At 40.0% G+C, this 19549-nt stretch overlaps 1 protein-coding gene across 6 annotated transcripts in view; it reads right to left on the bottom strand.

Moving 5' to 3' along the window:
• The window catches only part of RARB (retinoic acid receptor beta), a 324329-nt gene that overhangs the window by 220849 nt on the left and 83931 nt on the right, over positions 1–19549 (bottom strand). For 2 of the 6 annotated variants that reach the window (XM_040676707.2, XM_040676732.2), the window contains exon 3: positions 9027–9090. The exons of the other annotated variants lie outside the window; for them this stretch is intronic. The gene's annotated coding sequence lies outside the window, so the exon portion shown is untranslated. The remainder of the gene's footprint in view (positions 1–9026; positions 9091–19549) is intronic. 6 annotated transcript variants of the gene reach the window in all.

Below are 19549 nucleotides of genomic sequence, written 5' to 3'. Positions count from 1 at the left end.
TTTGGTATTTGATTTTTCAGCTCTGCTCTGAGGGATGAAATGAACTTTGGAAAAGAACAGAGGTGGATTCTACATGGCAACTGAAAAAGAAACCACATTTTTTCTTCTGGTTTCAGGTATCAAAGTAAAATATCAGATCTCTGTAACCACACCCATTACAGTAAAGTCTCAGACCAGCTAAAGACAGTGAAGCTTTGCTACTGGCATGAAACGAGTCCAGTCTCACCCATCAATGACCAGGAGGACACAGCATCATTTCAAAATCACAGCTGCTTTTCTCTAGACTTTCTCTGTATTTTCAACACATATTTGAACTCCTCTTGTTTATTCTCATGCTGCAGCCAAACTGTATCTATATTACAGTTAACCGAGCAGATCCATGCAGTTTTACACACATAAATCTCAAAAAATCACTGTTCTTTACAAGTTATTTTGATGAAAAGTGATTATTTATCAGCAACTGTTAAGCATGAAGTTTAAGGAAACAGTAGAGGCTTGTTGGAGGATTTGCTAATACGGTTTATTGCTGTTACTTCTCACATATGAAAAGATACTGACTTTGACGTGTCTGCTGATAAAGCAAAAAGATATTCCTGGGAGACAGTACAAAGACAAAAGCAAGACACAAAGTGAGATATCTCAGTCTTAAGGACTTCATGACAAACAAACCTACTGAAGTTTCAACAGTTACACTAATAAACACATAAAATCAGAACCTAATTGTGCTGCTGGAAAATGGCAATGTAAACATACTAGGATTTTCACAGCATAAGTTTTCTCCATAAATGTATGCATGGAGCACAAAGTTGTCCGTGTCTTTTTCTGAAATCCCGTATGAGGAATCACAATACTACCAGACAGTGATAACCTTTCAGTGCTCACAATAGGTATGCTGCTTGCAAAAACTAGAAGGAAAGAAAAGGCATTCATGCTTGAGTGAGCCTGTAGAGAAACTTGCCTGCACCTAACACAATGGAAAAACTGTTCAAGAATAGCTAATCTGTGTGAAACTATGACCCCGCTAATGCTGTTAGAAGCAGTGAAAACTGTGAAAATCTACTGAATTAAGTGTTGACTGAGCAAGCTAAAGCTCTAGGTAGGCATCTCTCAACCCATCCATCCACCCACATACCTTGGGGTGGTATCCATGTGATAAATTGCATTTAACACACACCTGCACTCTGCCTACTAATCCATCCTCACCTTGGCTACTTCTAACATTACAAATCTCCCAGGCACTTCAAACAACCACCTTCTGTGAGGAAGAATTCTTCCTCAAGAGTGTCCTGGCTAGAAGCCAGAAAAGATTTAAGTTGAAATATATTACAGTTCAACTTGCTTAGAAATAGGATCTTCAAATTCTTAGAAGACTAAATTTCTAAGGATCTTCAGGATTACCATTACTTCTAGGAGACAGAAAGTCAGGATTTTTAACAGTAAAAATTATACATTAAGTCACAGAGTGGTACACAACTCAGACACTCATACATCTACGTATAGCTGAGGATAGGGTTGGACAGAGAAGCCTTACAGATGCAGATGAAGAGTCAACATGCACAGCTACTCATGGTTCACTTACAGCTAGGACTACCATTTCCTCAAGCAGAAGTGACCCATCACATGACTGCCCCTGAAAGCCAAAGGGATATACAAGGCAGCTCGCCAACAGCCAGCTGGGTGGAAAATTGAGGCCTCAACGTGGGGAACAGACCCCTCAGTTGCTGAGTATCAAGGAAATTCAGAGTGATGAGAATTGCCAGCTCCACAGCATGGAGCATCGTGCTGCCCATGCCTACATACGTACATAAAATTCACACTATTCTGCGTCTAGCCAAGAGGGAACTCCATTTTGTTAAAAATTAAAGGCCATACATCTCATGTGAACTCCTATTCAAATTAAAGGTGTAATAAATTTACAGAGGAAATGCCAAAATTTTCCTAAAAATACCATAGGTGCCCTGTTTTGTAACACAACAGCCTATAGAAAGGCCAGTGCTTAACCCCTGCCTCCATGTCAGTGCAGTAAGTTCCATGGGCAGGACCAGGCCTCTGCAGGGATGTCCATCCATGCTCCCAAAGCTCAAGACACAGCTCCTCCAGCAGGCAAGAAAATGTTTTGCTTCAAGAAGAGAGAGAGAGTGAGATTTTGTGCATGGGCCAGTTTATTATTTGAAATCCAACAGGGCACTAGGGCTGGACCCCGAATAAATTATGCCAGGATATATGCTCAAAGTTAGCTTCCATAGCAGCTCTGCACAAACAGAAATCAGCGGGAGTCCAGCATGTAGAGCAGCTTCCGAATCGGGTCATTAATCTGTACAAGCAGAAAAACCTCCCCAACAAACACATTAGCAGTCATCACGCTCCAGGTTACAAGGCTGAACTATCACGTACATTGATATGCAGCTCAGGCCTCCTCCAGGCACAGAGGAAGGCACAAGCAATCTACAGGGGAGTGTACAGAGCGACAGTGGATGTACATGCTTGGTAAGGAACAACGGACAGGACAGATTTTTTTAGTCATTATGACAATGACTTGGTATTATTTCTTCTGTGACTGCAAACATCTTCAGAGATGATCAAAGCCTAAAACGACTTGGCTCTAAAAACGTGGTTATTGTAACAAAAACCTCTTCAGACTTGAAACAATCACCACAAAACCATAAGGGCAAAGAAATCTGAGGTTTGAAGTACACAGACATGCATCAATTAGCCACAAGCATCTTTTTTCCATACATTATTTTTGATGATTTATCAATACACGAAGCGACCTCTACCTGCAGTCTACCCAATAGCTGATGAGTTCGATGATTCCCTCCAGGCCTCTGGGAGGGCAGGGTCTTGAGCACTTGATTTCAAGGACAGAGTAACAGCTTCTTCCAGAGTCTTACTGAGTGTGTTTGCACATTGTGATCAAACCAGAAACAATCGGTTTGGTCCTTTCTAACTGACACACCAGCTGTTGTTCATCTTCCACAACTACAGTCACAATGGCAATTCTGCAGACATGAAAGGAATTCATCTTTGCAGGCCCTACATAAAAACTAACGCCTTCTTTAGAGGTCTCTCCAGTTTGCGGTCCCTAAGTGGGACAGAAAGATGCATTTTACAGGCAACGTTTCTATTATGAGAACACGTATTATTTACAGCAAAGTATAGTACAAAGAGAACCACCCATGAAGTAAGCTATGAGAGCCAGAACAGCACTACATTAATCATCTAAATGCGTGACCATGTATCCTATAAGCATGATATGGGTTAATACTGCCTGTTGGTTCTTCAGGATGATGCAGGGAATAATGGGGACCAAGATGAGCTAAGGGGAGAGAAGGAGGGCCAGCACAGCAATGCACCTGCTCACTTGCTTCACTTTGCATAGAGAAAATTATACAGGAACAACTCTAAGTGCACATTCAGGGTTATACTCTTTTACAGTGACAAGACTCTAAATAGCTTCTAGGGGATGGAAAATAAAACATGATTGCTTAGAAGCATTTTTGCACTACCACTGGATGTAGAAGACCTGGTACGTGGGGATCTGACTCTGAAACTCTGTCTTTACAGGTTACTCACCTGAGGGATTTGCTTTGCCTATGTATGATAAAAACACAGTGAAAAAACTTGGTGGAGAGGCTAAGTAAAAACAGAGAAAACAAGAAAAACACTGATTGATATATAAATATGTATCAAAATATACAAAGTGTATAAATACGTACACAAAAACGTTATGAGTATGAGATATGAGATATGTATGAGATAAAACTACTCCAGAACACCAGTTGCCAAGTGTGTGTACTTGTACAAGTCGAATTCTCACCAGAATCCTGGAAACAATTCTTTAAATAATGGTAGTATCCACATTTTGCTTCCCACTGGAGAACAGCGAGTGAACAAAAGTTCGAACCATTTCAAGTGAGCCTGAGAGATGCTTATTCACCGGAGTTTGCATCTGTTGCAAATGGCTCATTTAATTCAACCTCGGAGGCATTCGCTCTCCACTTTTCAACCTTAGAAAGCAGTAACCTAGCTAAGGAGGTTAGACACGGTATCATCAGTTCAGATCAAAAAGATGCCAATGAACAGCTGAGATTTAAATTCATGCCTCGCATGCTTACGCAGACATGAAAACAAGTAATAGGTGCAATCAGTTTCAGCTATACTACACATTTTCACTTTTTTAAAGAATCTCTGCAAGACAAGTATTAAAACAAAAGGCTGAAATTAAAACCAACTGGGAAAAATTAATCTAACTGCTAAGAAGAACAGATTCAGGTTCCACGGCAAACATAGATACACATTCAAAATTAACTTTAAAAATGCTTTTAAATTCAACCAATATGCTATAAAATGACAAACGTACATATTATATGCACCAATTATAAAATATTGCAGCAAGGATTAACTACATGCACAGATCTTATGAGCACCCCGGGAGCAAGACTGTGAACTAAATAAAGTAAAGCAATTTTGAAATCCACAGACATTACATTTTCCTGGCATTAAGAGTGAGAGGGGGATGATTTTGGGGGCTTTGGGGGATTTTTTTTCAGAATGAGGGAGAGAAAAAACCCACCAGTTTCTTGGATTATCAGTGGGTTTAGTCTAGATGCAGTATATTTGCTGGAAAATTAAACCTACCTAAATCCTGCAACATCTGTTTGTATCAGAGACTCACCTATTTGCAGAAAGACGATAACCGCTCATAAATCCATTTGCACAAGAAAATATAGAAATCCTTTGGATATGCAATGCCCGGCATTCGGTATTTGCCACCAGCAGACACTATTCTTAAACAAAATGGGAAGCAGCCCTTGAAAGCATCGAGACAGAAAAGAGAATCTCAGCCTCCCTGTAAATCCTGCAAAAATACATCTCGTTCACTGTGTGGATCTCTTTATTGCAGTTGACATGGGCTTGCCCAGGGGACTAACTTGTTGTTCCATAAAGATCCTTAAATAGGCACTACTGATGAAACATTTAATCCAAGCCCAGGTATCAAATGGCTGCTATTGCCAGTGACAGTGATAGAAAAATCTATTTGCCAATTAAATAACTGCATGCAAAGCTATGACTGTTTATTATGCCTTTTAACATAGTTCAGCTGCTCTGGATCATATCCAGTAAGCTTCATATTTTACAAAAACTGCATTCCATGTAATTTATAAGTAACACGCTGCTTTAAGTCTTCGTTTCTTAAATACACCTTTTCACACAAGTTGTTATGAAGTGTTTGCTTGGGCAAGGGAATACATTTTACACACGAACGTCACTCTCATCATTCAGCTATACATATATATTGCTTTGGACCTCACTCTGTTGATAATGAAATTATGATTTATACGTGGAATATGAGACTGTGTTTTAGTTGTTGAAAAAACACTTTAAAAAACTCGCTCTGTTTACTTTAAATGTGAAGGACGTACAAAGGCTATTCATTTTTTGTAAAACTAAGGGAATACATTTTGATCCCATGAGTCTAATAAAACTCTGCATAAACATAACAATAATGAAGGCTAAGATGAATAGTTAAGATGAACACTTAAGCCTGCCTGGACTTCATTTCACTTGGACTTCCACCATGCCAGGAAACAAGAAAACAAGTGAAGGAGCAGTAATTAAAAGGGATTTAAGATTGGAGGCAGCATTATATCCACATGTGGAGCACCATTAAAAATAGCAGATAGCATTCAGCTTGATGAGACTGTAACTTAAGAAAGTGCTCTGGGGTCTAAGTTACAGCTCAGAGAAACATCACTGCTGAGAGCAACTTAAGCATATGCTTAACTTGAAAAAACATCATCTTAACATGTGCTGTATGTCAAGTTGGAATATAAGTCTTTGGGACATACACCATATTTTGATTTCATTTTAGTATGTGAGGAAAATGAAGTCATACTAACATGCAGAAGAGTTTTGAATAAACATGGGATAAAAATATTGGAAATTGCAGAATGTACAGCAGGAATTAATCCCTTTCCATAAACAGTGGAAACAAAAGACCAAGATTATTTTCCCTTTCTATTCACAGGATATTTTATTTTTTCTTCTTCATCTTACAAAAATACCCAAAGTAAGTTAGCCTCTTCTCCCTTACTCTCCATTTCCTTAAATTTAGTTGAAATTAATAAGAAGTTGTATTTCACATTTTGGGATGAACGCTGGTTCTTCTGTCTCTGTACTTGTATCTGCATTTTGCGTTAAGATCTTAGTTACTGCAGGCAACGGTACTTTTAACTTCTTAACTACCTTGCCAGTACAAGTTGCAGTTTTTACTGTTCCAATCATTGGAGAAAATACTTCCATTCCATCCTACATTATCAAATTCCCCGAACAGTGCATTTTGATATATGAAAGTACTATTTCCAGTATTTTTCCTATTCAGGCACGGGAATTATTGATGAATTTTTGCAGCCCTTTAGAAGTACATAGGCTGGACTCGTTCAGTAGGAAGCATCACTTCAAGAACTTTTGTGAGGTAAAATAACTGATTTAAGTACGCTGCTGCATCCTGGGTTCATGAGAAAATAAAACGCAGCATTACGTTGGCCCACATTAAATTTCGCCATTAAAGTAAAAATAAAACCAAAAAACAACTAGTAAATGAAGTTAATGTTGTTATGTTGTACTACAATATCTCTTCTCCTATACTTTATGGTTATTTATATGGGAAAAGGTCCAGAATGTCAGTGCTTAAAAACTGCATATGAGTGCCTCTCTACTTCCTTTATTTCTCCCTGCTGGGCAGAAATTTCTAATCACAAAAATGCCTCTTGAAAGTCCATCTGGAATCCAAGTTAGTTATACTCAAATCCTAACGCAATCGCTTTGTTGTAAAAATATCTTCCGAGCAGTCACAACTGGACCCCATTAGATTTGCCGCTGAGAAGCAGGCTTTTACAAAGAACACAAGAAGCCAGCAGAACCTGCAGGAACACCGGGACCCCAGACCTGATGGCAGGTCTGCGGGGCTCCCACCCAGCACCTGAGTGCCCCCCTCAAGCTGCTGCACAGGCTGCAAGGTAAGCTCGCGCTCCCTCCCCTCAGCCGGGTCACAGCCAGAACACCGGGTGCCATCAAGCTGCAGGGAAAAACTATCTGCTAACTCTCCTAAGGATTTTTTTTTTTCTTTTTTTGGTGTGTGTTAAATATTCATCAAAATCTCACTGCAGAGCTTAGAATTTTAGAACGTTTCTTTCACCGGCTTGGCTCTGACGCGTGTTCACTAAATGCTTTTTGGCGTTTTTATCTGTTGCCTTAAAAGTTTGTCTCTCAAAACAACAGCAGCCATCAAGTCTTTTATTTCTTCCTCCTAGGAGTCCGATCTCTAACATCAACAATTACCCCCGTTTATGAGTGTATAAAATATCTTTTTAAAAGTGCCAGATGTATCCGAATAAATATGCTTCGGTGCAAACAGCAATGCCTAAACTACTTATTTTTTGATGTATCACTATGAATACATTGGCTTTAGCATCTATTCTCTTGATAAGTCATTTTGAGGTGGTCCACTTTTGTTTTCCTTACTTTCACAAACATGCTTGCAGCCAGTAAGAGACTCTTCACTATGATTAATGGCCTCCCATTGGGTATACAGAAAATTTCCCAGCCTGGTTCCCTTGAGAATGCTCCACTACATGGATTTCTACGCAAAGCTAGATTAAAAGAGGAGGAGCAATAGCTATAGTCCACCTACCCCACAGCCATCAATTATATACAGTTATAAATCAAAGTTTTCAGCCAGAACAAAGACTAGTGTGGCAAACAAACAAGGGCGTTCACAGCAAATTGTTTTGAGGCAGAATAAAACTCTTGATAGAAACAATGGGGTTAGCAAAGCCACTGTCAATATCACTATAAAGTTCCGTTGATTTATTAGGAATTAGACACAGTGTATCCAATTACTGCTGAATTAACTTAAACAGAAAGCGGCAAGTGGAAAAATAAGCAAGGAGATGGATTTCTCTTTTGAAAGAAAAAAAATCACGCAATTCTATATCACAGTTAATTGAATACAGTAATGTGAATCATAAAGTATCTGTACTTTAACTCTCTGTATTTGTGTTTCTTGGCTTTTAGTCTTAAGCTCTCTCTTTCATGAAATGCTGGTATGTCTACCTCATCCATATTTCATCTCCGGTCTGTTTGCTTTCCTGGCTATTTCTGCCTCTATGCCATAGATGATTTTGATCGGTTTAGATATTTTTAAATACCCTTCACACACAATCTGCTTCCAAACAAGATAGTAGAAAAAAACCAGAAGGGGAAACAGAGACAAAAGAACATTAGCATCTCTCTTCGTGCATCTCTTCCCTTCTGTATAACATGAATCACCTGCAAGGGGTTGCGTTCCCCTTTTTTCAGGCATTTAAAACCCCACTCTGGAATACAGAAATTTTTGGAAAGCCAAAGAGTATATCAGTCAAAATGCAAGTAAGCACTATCCCAAAAATAAATAAATAAATAAATAAATCAGCTGACATTTGCTACTGCACCCAGTCCTGACTGAAGAATACATTTAAGATAGAGCCTGCTTTTCACTGAATGAAGAGATGTTTTAGGAAGCTGAGTAATTTTCAGCAAGACTTTGAACTCCTCGGATGTCTGAGAAACACCAGCTCCTGACAGTTTTAACTAATGCTGCACAGCTGCAGACAAGCACCTTCAGGACTACCCCACCTTCCTGTGAGAGAAGCCTTAGTCTTATATTGTGTGTTCATGGGTCTGTTCCTGTGCTGCAGTGTCCCAGCTTGCAAAACATGAGCACACAAAATCTAGAGAATGGTACAATTTCTCTGCCAGATACTGCACCTCACACCAGGGATGGCCTCACCTGAAAATATACAGTTAGGCAAAATATTTTGTTGTCTAGGCCTATGGATGTGCTACCTTTTTAAAAATGACCCTCTTGAAAGGAGTAAGAGCACAATGGTCAGACAGATAGCACCATATCACTACTATGCACAGATTTACTATCTCTGCAGCAGTGAAGGTACTGAGAGGCGTGCCTACAGAGGCTGCTTTCCTACCTGGACAGGAGGGCTCCTTGAAGTCTTCTGGAAATGATCAGGAGAAGCACAGAATCACACCACGCTGGAAGCAACAGCAATGAGTTAGGGACGCATCGCTATATACTTGCTCTATTTTTGTATTCTTTCCCAGGAATTCATTTCTGGACACTGCTGGCAACAGGATATTGGGCTAGACAGACCTCTGGCCTGATACAACATGGCTGTTCTTTCCACAGACAGCTTGAGAAAGAGATTTCATGTAAGAAGTATGTCCCAACCTACATTAACATATATACAAGCTCTTGTTTTTTCTTCAAATACCTCTTGAAACCGGCTTGATGCATTCTGGGTTGTGTAAAATCACCACTGATTATGATTTTAAGGCTTCTTAGGGGCTGCTGAGACAAAGATACCAAAGATGATCAGCCCCACCTCCAAGAGACAGTAAGCAATGCCAGAGTTGGTCTGCCAGATCACTCCTTCTTCACTGGAAAAAAGCTTTCCAAGAAATCATTCCTGAAAATCCAGGAAAGCACAGTGGTAGAATCCTTACTCTGCATGCCCTCTTAAGGGATGGCCAAGCCTGATGATTCATGTGAGGCAGCTGTTGTATGATACTGATGTAATACACAACATATCAGGGAACTTCACACACAACACGGTGCATGAGGATAAGACTGACCTGCCAGGGGTTATCTCATGCCAGGAGAGTGATATAGCAGCATCAAGCCTGATAGACATTTGTCTAAGATGCTCTTAAATATTACTAGTGATGGAAAGCTCTTAATGTCCTTTAGAAGCCCTTATTTTCTGTATCGCTATTACTTTTTCTTGTTTTCTGTTGTTAGGTTCAAGTTATTTGTGTCTTAACACCATCACCATACAGAATTTGTAACATCAGTATCTCTCTCAGAAGCAACTCAAAGGCATGATGTACTGAACAGTAATACTTATACGTATATATACATGGACCACCACACTCAAGAGGGGCTGAGCAATTCCCAGAAAAATCTGAAATAGTTACACGTGCCTTGCAGGTTTGTAACACAGAACAGAATCATAGAATATGCCAAGTTGGAAGCGACCCACAAGAACCGTTGAATCCTGGCTCCATGCAGGACCACCCAACAGTCAAACACTGAGTCTGAGAGCACTGTCCAGATGCTCCTTGAACTCTGGCAGCTCGGGGCCGTGCCCACTGCCCTGGGCAGCCCGTTCCATGTTCACCGCCCTCTGGTGAAGAACCTTTCCCTAACCCCCAGCTGCCCCTCCCCTGACACAGCTCCATGCCGTTCCCTCGGGCCCCGTCGCTGTCACACAGAGTAGAGCTCAGCGCTGCCCCTCCGCTCCCTGTGAGGAGCCGCAGCCGCCATGAGGCCTCCCCTCAGCTCCTCTGCTCTGCGCTGAACAAACAGGCTTCTTCCTCCTTTTCTTCTGTACAGAGCTAAATGACTAGCAAACAAAGAAGTGACAATGATGTCTTGAGCTCTATCTCAACTGTGCTGCTAGCTCTATACCAGTTCAAAACACTAATACCGAAAGTCTATATACTCCTGCAGCCAAACAAAACTGCTGATGATCTGTTTCTCCAAAAATGGCACAAATCAGTACATACTTGTATTTTCTTTTGCATATCCTAGATTTGTTTATTCTGGATAAACCTCAGTTTTCTTAACTGATCATAATTTTTCCATCAACTTCAAAGGGGCTTTGCAGGTATGCACTGATTAATATTTATTAATACTCCACCTTTTAGCACAAACTTCTTTCCAGATTTCTGAATTTGAAGAAAACGAAATAAAGATGTTTATATAAGAGGTTTTTTAAAGGTACTCTCCCAGTTTTACACACTCTGTCCTTCTGGGAACCGACATGATCTTTCTTGAAAGAACTACCTTCAAATAACAACAAAATTTGGTGTCCAGAAGTTCATGACACATGCTCAGACTAGTGGACCTCTCTTACTACATGTTTACAGACTAATAAAGACGTTTGCCAAAATATATAAAAACACACAGGAACAATGTATTATTCTTTCTTAGTTTCTGGTACTAAAATCATGTCTTTTCTCAGTTAAGTTTAAAAAAACCCTTCACTTTTGGGTAACTTTAATATTTTTAATAAATGATACTTTCTCACACCAAATTGCACTGCGATTTCAACTTCCTGTGGCACGTACAACACATCCAGTGTGTCAGCGTTTCCATTTTCCACCTGGTTCAGCTCTTTAGGAATCTTACACAGTTCTCAATGGACTTGACAAATGCACAGCCCTCAGACATGCAGATCTAGAAGCCCCACCACATTACCACACACAGAGGGGGACTCTACAGCTGCTGTCCTCACTGTGAAATTTCACTGAAAAAAATGTTCATTTCACAACATATGAAAATTTTGCTGGGTTAGCAATTTTGACAGGATTACACTGATAACACTGAGCCTGAAGTTTCACCTACAGTACAATGGTAGACTTCCCTGCATCACATTTGTCATGTTTTCCCCAAATATCCCATAATAATTCCAAAATGCCTTTCCCCTGTACGCATTAAAGCATCCCGTACCACTAGGCAGCCAAAGGTGCTCTAGCATTGACTCACCTTGATGATAGCTGTCACAACTTGACCATGGGGCTGAGGCTTTCCTTGTGGGACCTCCCTGGCAAGGGCCTTAGCAGGGCAACCCACCCTCAACTTCCACAATTTGGACTCTCCACAACCCTTATACACCTGAGCTCCTCTGGGCTTGTGTAGATGGGCCTTTAAGGGCTCCTAGGCTGGACTGGGTGTGGCAGGGTATAATTTGGGCTCTCCTGTGCTCCCTTTGTGAATGGTGTACAGATCGGTTTTTACATCACATAACATTTGGTATCCACATCTTAATCTCTTCAAGAACATCCACCAACGGACACTGCACAATGTGACTCATTTTATTTTGCTGCCCCTCTGAGCTCATCCTGCAGCTCCTCAGACAGGAGGACATCCTTAAACTTCTCAGTGGATATAGTTAGAAGTTTAATGCAGAAGCTCCAGGAAGAAGGCTCAGTCCCATATACAACTCCCTGAAATGAGGTATGGCAAGGTGGGGGTTGGCCTCTTTTCCCAGGTAACAGCAATGGGACAAAAGATAATGTCTTTAAGTTGTGCCAGGAGAGATTCAGGTTGGATATTAGGAAGAATTTCTTCTCAGAAAGAGTGATGAGGTATTGGAACAGGCTGCCTAGGGAGGTGGTGGAAACACTGTCCCTGGAAATGTCCAAAAAATGTGTAGATGTGTTACTGAGGGCCATGGTTTAGCAGGCATGGTGGTGATGGGTTACTGGTTGGACTAGATGATCCTAGTGGTCTGTCAAATCTTAATAATTCTATGATTCTATGATGTAAAGGAATACCTCAACAGACTTTGAGCATAATTTGGCCTAGAATTATAAGGACCGAGATAGAAAACAGTAACTATTCTTTCCATGGAGCACCAGAGTTCCTATTTCACACAAGCCTTATTTCCCTACCTTGTAGTATCCATTGATGAGTAAATATCTACTTAACCACTGGTTTAAACACTATACTGTTCTTGTTTCTTGACTTGTTATGTGAATGCTGGATCACACACAGTTCAACCTCAAAAATTCTGCTGCCACCATTTAACTGCATGACACCTCTGTAACTGGGAAACCAGGGAACTCGAGGTTACCTCCTGCACAGATACACGTGCTCTCCTGCAGATATAGGTGATACAAATGGCTAATGCTAATGCCAGCAAACCATAAAAACACATACCAACTTTCTACAACAAGAAGCTCAAGGGTAGATTTAGACAAGACATTAGGAAGAAATTCTTTACTGTGAGGATGGTACTGAAACAGATTGCCCATTGAGGTTGTGGAAGCATTCAAGGCAACGCTGGAAGCATTCAAAGCCATGCTGGATGGGTCTTCAAGCAACGTGGTCTAGAGGGAGGTGTCTCTGCCTATAGCAGGGGGGTTGGAACTAGATGATCTTAAAGGTCCCTTCCAACCCAAACCATTCTATGATTCTATGCAGAAGAATATAATCATTACAAAAATGAGGCAATATTAAATACATAGTTCTTTGTGTGAACTTACTGAATGAGCGAGTTCATCTGAAAAGAGCAGATGGAAAGAAAGCTTCTTTTCACTCTCTACATGAAGTTATGCCTGAGTGATACAATTTTAAGATAAACATTTTTTTGTAGTTACCAAATGACTTTTTGAAGGGGCCACAAATTCAAACACAGCACCTCATCAAGACAGCAACTGAAACAGGCTAGCCTAAAAGCTTTCCTGAGCTTTTTTTTTCTTTTTTTTTTTTTGTTACTCATTTTTAATGTTTACTTCATACACATTTAGCACAGTTCATTTCAGCTGAACAGAACCCCTGTGTTTGTGATTTTTGCCTACAAGAATATTAAATTTCTGTGCATCTGTCTTCTCCCTAGGGGTTTCTCCAGGGAATATAATAGTCTATTTGTTTTTCTATTGATCTTGTATCTAAATACGGCTTTCTCCCTTTCAAAAAAAATAAAAATAAAGACCACCAAAAAACGAGCTGCCAAAGAATCAGCAGTGTCACCGTGAAAATGTTTTTCTTAGCTGGATGAAATGATGGCAATGCAAGATTGGGAAAAATATTTCTCAAATCTGTTTTAATAAGCGTACTTCCAGATAGAGATATGCTAGATATTGGTCTAGGCATGCCCCAGGCCTATGATCCATCTTTCATCCTTTTTACCAATTTCAGACTGACAGCTAAATTAGCTCATGGAAAAGGCTCCCGTAGGCAGTAACCAATAACCTGCCATCCAAGGTAAGTTGCAACAGCAAGAGGCACAGGAAAAAAATGGAGATAGAAATCTGCATTTACATCAGCTGGTAGGGAGAAATTTGGAGATGTGAAAAGAAACAGTTCTTTCAAAAAAGAAAAAAAAAGCCAAGCAACTAAACCACTTTGTAAAGAGAAATATAAATTGTGATTCAATGTTACGTTAAGCAGTAGGCATAAGCCGAACTCTTGGCATTTCTGCAGTTAGTACATCAAGCAAATTTATAAATATACAGCTGCCAGCTTTCTTTACCTGTAACATTTAGACTCAGTACCACCAAAGTTCAGAGATGTGTTCATGGCTATACAACAATGGTTTGTCATGAAAGCCAGAGGTATCAGCACCCCTTGAATCACAGTGCTTGTCTTCTTCTCAGGAAAAACAAAATCCTCAGCATGGGAATGCTCACATTAGAGTGCTAAGACTGCACATTTAAAAATAATAAAGACAGGAGGAAATACATATCCACTGTTTCATTGACAAAGCAGTTATTTTAGTATTTGCACAGTATCTACCTATGCAAGTAACTTGAGATAACTGAAGCTAGTATTTAACATACGTTTCTCCATGAAAATGACTGCTTCAAACACTTACAGTAAACTCTTTCTGGAATGGGTCTAGTTATATCTGAACTTGCATTTTACTTGCATTTTTGTCATTTTTCTGTGACACTCCATAATAGGTAAACTGCAGTTTAAAACCAATGACTTCGAAACAGCGTTAGCGACTTTTTTCATGGTAACAATTTCCCCTAATGTTATTTACAGTACCATGTAACATTTGAAATGGTGTTTACAATTACGGTTCAAAATACCATGGAGCATTCTGGGAAGCACCTATATCAATTTTTCTTCCTTTTTTTTTTTTTTTTTTTTGGTCTGTATAATACTAGAATTTCAACAGGTATTACAGAAGGCCCAAAATGCTAACATGCAGATTCATTAAAAAAAAACAACAACAACAAAAAAAACATCATCAACAACAAAACACTCCTTTTTTGCTTTGTAGGATGCCATAAAGCATGATAAACCCACCCACCCATGTGCTGGTGAGACAAGTATTATGCTGCTTACTGCAGCTGGGTATCTGCATTTGAAAAACATGCTTAAATTAAAGATGGAAAGAAATGCCTGGGGTTTCATTGCATTGCAAATGTAAAGACTGATTTTCTTCAAAGGAGGTTGATAATAACCTACAAACAGCAGGTATTTTCTGCTACCAGCATGGAGCTGGCATGTCATGGCTAGTACATCTTTAATCATAATAATGAGTTCTGCGGTAATCATGATAAAATATGTTTTAACTGACAATGTTTTTACCTGCCATTGCTACCCTCTACTGAGAATTAGCTGACTTTTTCTTTTGAGGTCCTCTAGCCTTAGCAGCACACCTCACTGAGGCAGCTGTATCACTAGCTGCTTCCCTACTTCAAAAGGTTTGGTTGTAGTCAGTTTTTGAGTCTTAAATATTGGTTTAGCACCAGGAAATTCAGCTGACTTTGTCAGAAAGAGCACACTTACAAATAACTCAGAAAAGTAAAAGGAAAGATCGTCCACAATTTTGCTCTCTTTCTTCCTGTAACAGTTCTGTAACTAAGTTCTCCCAAAATTCATATTTTTCATTTCTGACACGGGTTCCTGTTCATTTCATTTCTTACATAGGTCCCTTCTCGCTTTTATCTGCATTCTTTCTAAAAGTTTCCCATGTAAAACAAACGTATTTCTTCTCTGATGGAAAATAAGTGCTCCTCTGGCAAGGCTCTCTCCTGTCCTTGAACACGAGCACTGTGATAGAGCCAGTTACCTGCCTCCCTCAGCCACCTGCGAGCATCCCCTTCCTCCCTGTCTAAAACACCAGGAATGCTCAGCATTCTCCATTTAGAGCTATGTATAACAACACAGGATTTTACCATGAGATGACACCAGCTTCTGACTTCCTCTAGCACAACTAACTCTCCTTCCAGTGCCTGGCAGGTTACCTTTGTCTTATCTCTTACGAAAATACTCAACACACTGAAAAAGCTTTTTTGTTTTAATTAGTTAATGGCCTATCCAGACAAACATCTTTGAAATTCGGAAAATGAAAAGATATAAAAGAGAAAAGATGGAAGGGAAGCTGGAGAGAATTAATTAAAGGATTTTTAAAAGCCAACACAAACTGCCCAGTGAATAGTCTAGATCTGTGGCACCCAGGCCATCAGAAGTTAAAAACAAAAATAATCCTGATGCTTAACAAACTTCCCTCAGCTCCACAACAAACAAACAAACAAACAAGAAGACAGCTATGAGTAAACACAAGAAATTGGTACAATTCTCCCTTGCAAATGAGAAATTAATTTGAGATCTGGGGAAGACCACAGTACAGACACTGAGGCTTGAGCACCACAAGTATCTGCTCCACAGTCAGCTTGGAAAATCTCTGGCCAGACCTCATGAGTGAAGAGCTCTTGCTATGTGATTTTATTTCCCCTTCAGCAGCCTTCCTCACAACATTGCTAGTAGGACTATTCACAGAATTACAGAATATCCCAATCGGAAGGGACCCACAAGCATCGAGTCCTGGCTTCATGCAGGACCACCCAACAGTCAAACACTACATCTGAGAGTGTTGTCCAAATGCTCCTTGAACGCCAGCAGCATGACCACAGCTTTGGGGAGCTTGCCGCAGTACCCGATCACCCTCTGTCAAGAACCTTTTCCTGACACCCAACCTGACCCTCCCCTGACACAGCTCCATGCCTTTCCCTTGGGTCCTGTCACTGTCACCAGAGAGCAGAGATCACTGCTGCCCCTCTGCTCCCCGCCATTCTCCTGCCACTAGACCAAAAAACAGAGTTGCACCTTGGCCACTGCACTTCCAGCAACGTGGGCTTCCATCCCAGATCCTCCCACAGCTGGGAATCTCTCCGAGCAGCAAAGCTGAAGGATGAAGTTGGTGGGGGATAATCAGAGGCTCAGACCGGGGCTCAATCCCTCCGCCACCATCAGGACTCTACCAAGCATTTGCATGCCTCTGCGTGCTGCAAAATGTTAATAGTGCTTTGCACCCCACAGTGGTGTTATGAACAGAACTAAAGATAACACCGCTCAGCAGCTCAGATTCTGCGGCAGCACAGCTTTATTAAATACTTCAGACATTTTGTAAAATGGGAGCAATACAAATGAATGCTATCAGATACAGAACTCTACGGGAAAGAGTGATTAAAGAATAAAATACGAAGAAATAAGGATTCTAAACCTCTTTCTGAGTGCATATTCCAAAAGCATTTTCTTTTGCTACTTATTAAGGTTTGCAGAAACATGCTGAAAGGATGTTTCTCTGTTACAACCTTTAACTTCAAGTTCTTAACCATGTCATAGATCATAATATTGTCGTTCTTCACTGTCACCACTGCGTCAGCAGCTGTTTTTGGTCTCACAAAAAAGGATTTGACCTTTGGGATGGACAGGAAGCTGAAGGAGCAACTTTCTGAAAAAATAGCCTCCTGTTTACATTTGCCTTGTTTAGCGAACAATTATCTCGGGAGACATAAGTAATAAGCATGTAAGTTTACATAAGCTGAAGTGTCATTTTGATAGCACTAAATATGAGTGCATGTCAAGCTGTTTCTGAGCAGCTTACACAGTAAAATGCTGATCTGTACTTTACAAGCAACAACAACAGCAACAAAAAAGTTGATGACCAGACCATCAGCATAATCCATCCGAATCAGATCCCCATCCATCACAACAAAGCTCTTTTCCAGTAGCAGAGAAAACAGGGGCTGCCATTATTTTCTGCGGCACAATTTTTAGTGACATTTGTTTACAACAGCATCCATAATTTTGGTCAGTCTAGGCCATCCCCTTTGTTTCCTACTCAGTATTCTCTGATCTCCGGCAAGATCAAGAGCAGGCGTGAAACTATCCTATGTACATGTTCTAAACCTTCTCAAATACTCTCATCCTTAGTCAGCACTAAGTTCTTTTTCTACATTACTACATTATTTCACATTACTTCACATTGATCTGACTAAAAGAAGGGTGAGTTATATTCAAGTGTAGCGTCTTGTAAGGGCTAAATGTACTTACAGATAACTGATAATAGCAGAGACGGCAACTCAGTCTTCTGTTAAAATATTGTATCCTTCTAAGCTAATGCTATTTAAACATATTGCAAGCATTTACACCTAATGTCTACATAATCTGACTCCATTTTAATGAAGCATCACCTCATTTTCTGAGGATGGAAAATATGCAAAAATCAAATGTGAAGTATAACCATTTTTCCAGCTTCATATTATAAACTACCTTCACAGTGAAATTTACTCTAAATATTTTTAAAGGAACAGTGCTGTAAAGGTGCAGTATACAGTGTCTCAGACAGCCCATTTCAAGAGCATCCTTGAGAATTTCCTTTAAAAGTACAATAGAATTTAATTCTATTTGCAAACACCAAAACACCAAACAATACTGTTTGAGTCTATGCATTCAAAGCTTCCTACAAGACCTTGAGAAAAGCTACAAAAATTATGGAGCAAAGGTACTCCTATGCTCCTACGTTCACGCCTATCACTACTAATGTTACATTTACACATACTTAATACTCAGTAGATTTAGTAGACCACCACTACACCGATCCTCTTCTCTACAGATTAGTAATGGTACTGACAACAAACTCTTCCGCTGAGTGTATCCAGGCAAATTCTTCTCTTACTTACAGTAACAGTCCACTGAAATCCCATCCTGACTCAAAGGAAAACTTAGCTCTTTGCTTACTTAAATTCCTAACAAACAACTGGAACGAAGTCCTCAACAGATGACTATTAGCCTGTTTGGCAGGAAAATGTGATTGTACCACTGACAGATTCCGGAGAAAACTAAAAGCAGAAGCACCACAAGACCACAGTGCCAAATAAATACAACTGTCAGCATACCTTTTCCTGGGCAGTATGTTCTCAATGGCATTGCTAGCATTACTGAATATAAATGGAAGAAAACATCCAAAAATCTCATTGGATAAATTCCATGATGCAGAAATGCTGGAAGCATAATTTTTGGCTTGCCATAAAGGCTAGCTCAAGGTACCTACAGAACAGTGTTATATTTGGTGTTCAGAACAACTGATATGACAAGAAAAGAAGCTGCATCTACACACTTCTTAGCAGCTACTGGAAGTCTACATGAATTATGGAAAGCTAAGTCTGAAGAAAGACATGCAAGCCATCTGCTCACAGATCAACAATCCTGGTACCACGCTTTGTGGTCAGCATTTTATTTTTTTAGATCTACTTACAGAATGAGATGGATTACAAAATATTGCAAGCCCAATGGGATAACTGTGATAATGCTTCCTCTTTTATTGCTTAATACAGACTGTTGTGTTTTGGCCTCTGCTTAGGCTTCTTTTTGCAGTGTAGATGCCAGGAATATTTCTATCGAACATTTGGCAAGCTATTTTCACTTAAGAAAATTAAAAGCCTCCACAGAGCTAACCAACATAAGCTTCTTACGTAGAGGACTCAACTTCAATATTCCCATCTACCTCAAGTTCATCACCAACCTGTGTGCTGAGGCAGCAAAAGACTATGGATTAACCATCAGTCTGAAGAAGGCTGAGATAATGTGCCATCCTACACTTGGGAGAGGATAAAGATCTAGCATGACAATCAATGTAGATGTACTCTAATAATGGATTTCACTTACTGGGATTAGTTTTGTTTAAGC

This window comes from Gallus gallus, chromosome 2, assembly GCF_016699485.2.
Source record: "Gallus gallus isolate bGalGal1 chromosome 2, bGalGal1.mat.broiler.GRCg7b, whole genome shotgun sequence".
Taxonomy (NCBI): domain Eukaryota; kingdom Metazoa; phylum Chordata; class Aves; order Galliformes; family Phasianidae; genus Gallus; species Gallus gallus.
The sequence above is the reverse complement of the archived record's forward strand: the minus strand, read 5'-3'. Positions and strand labels throughout refer to the sequence as shown.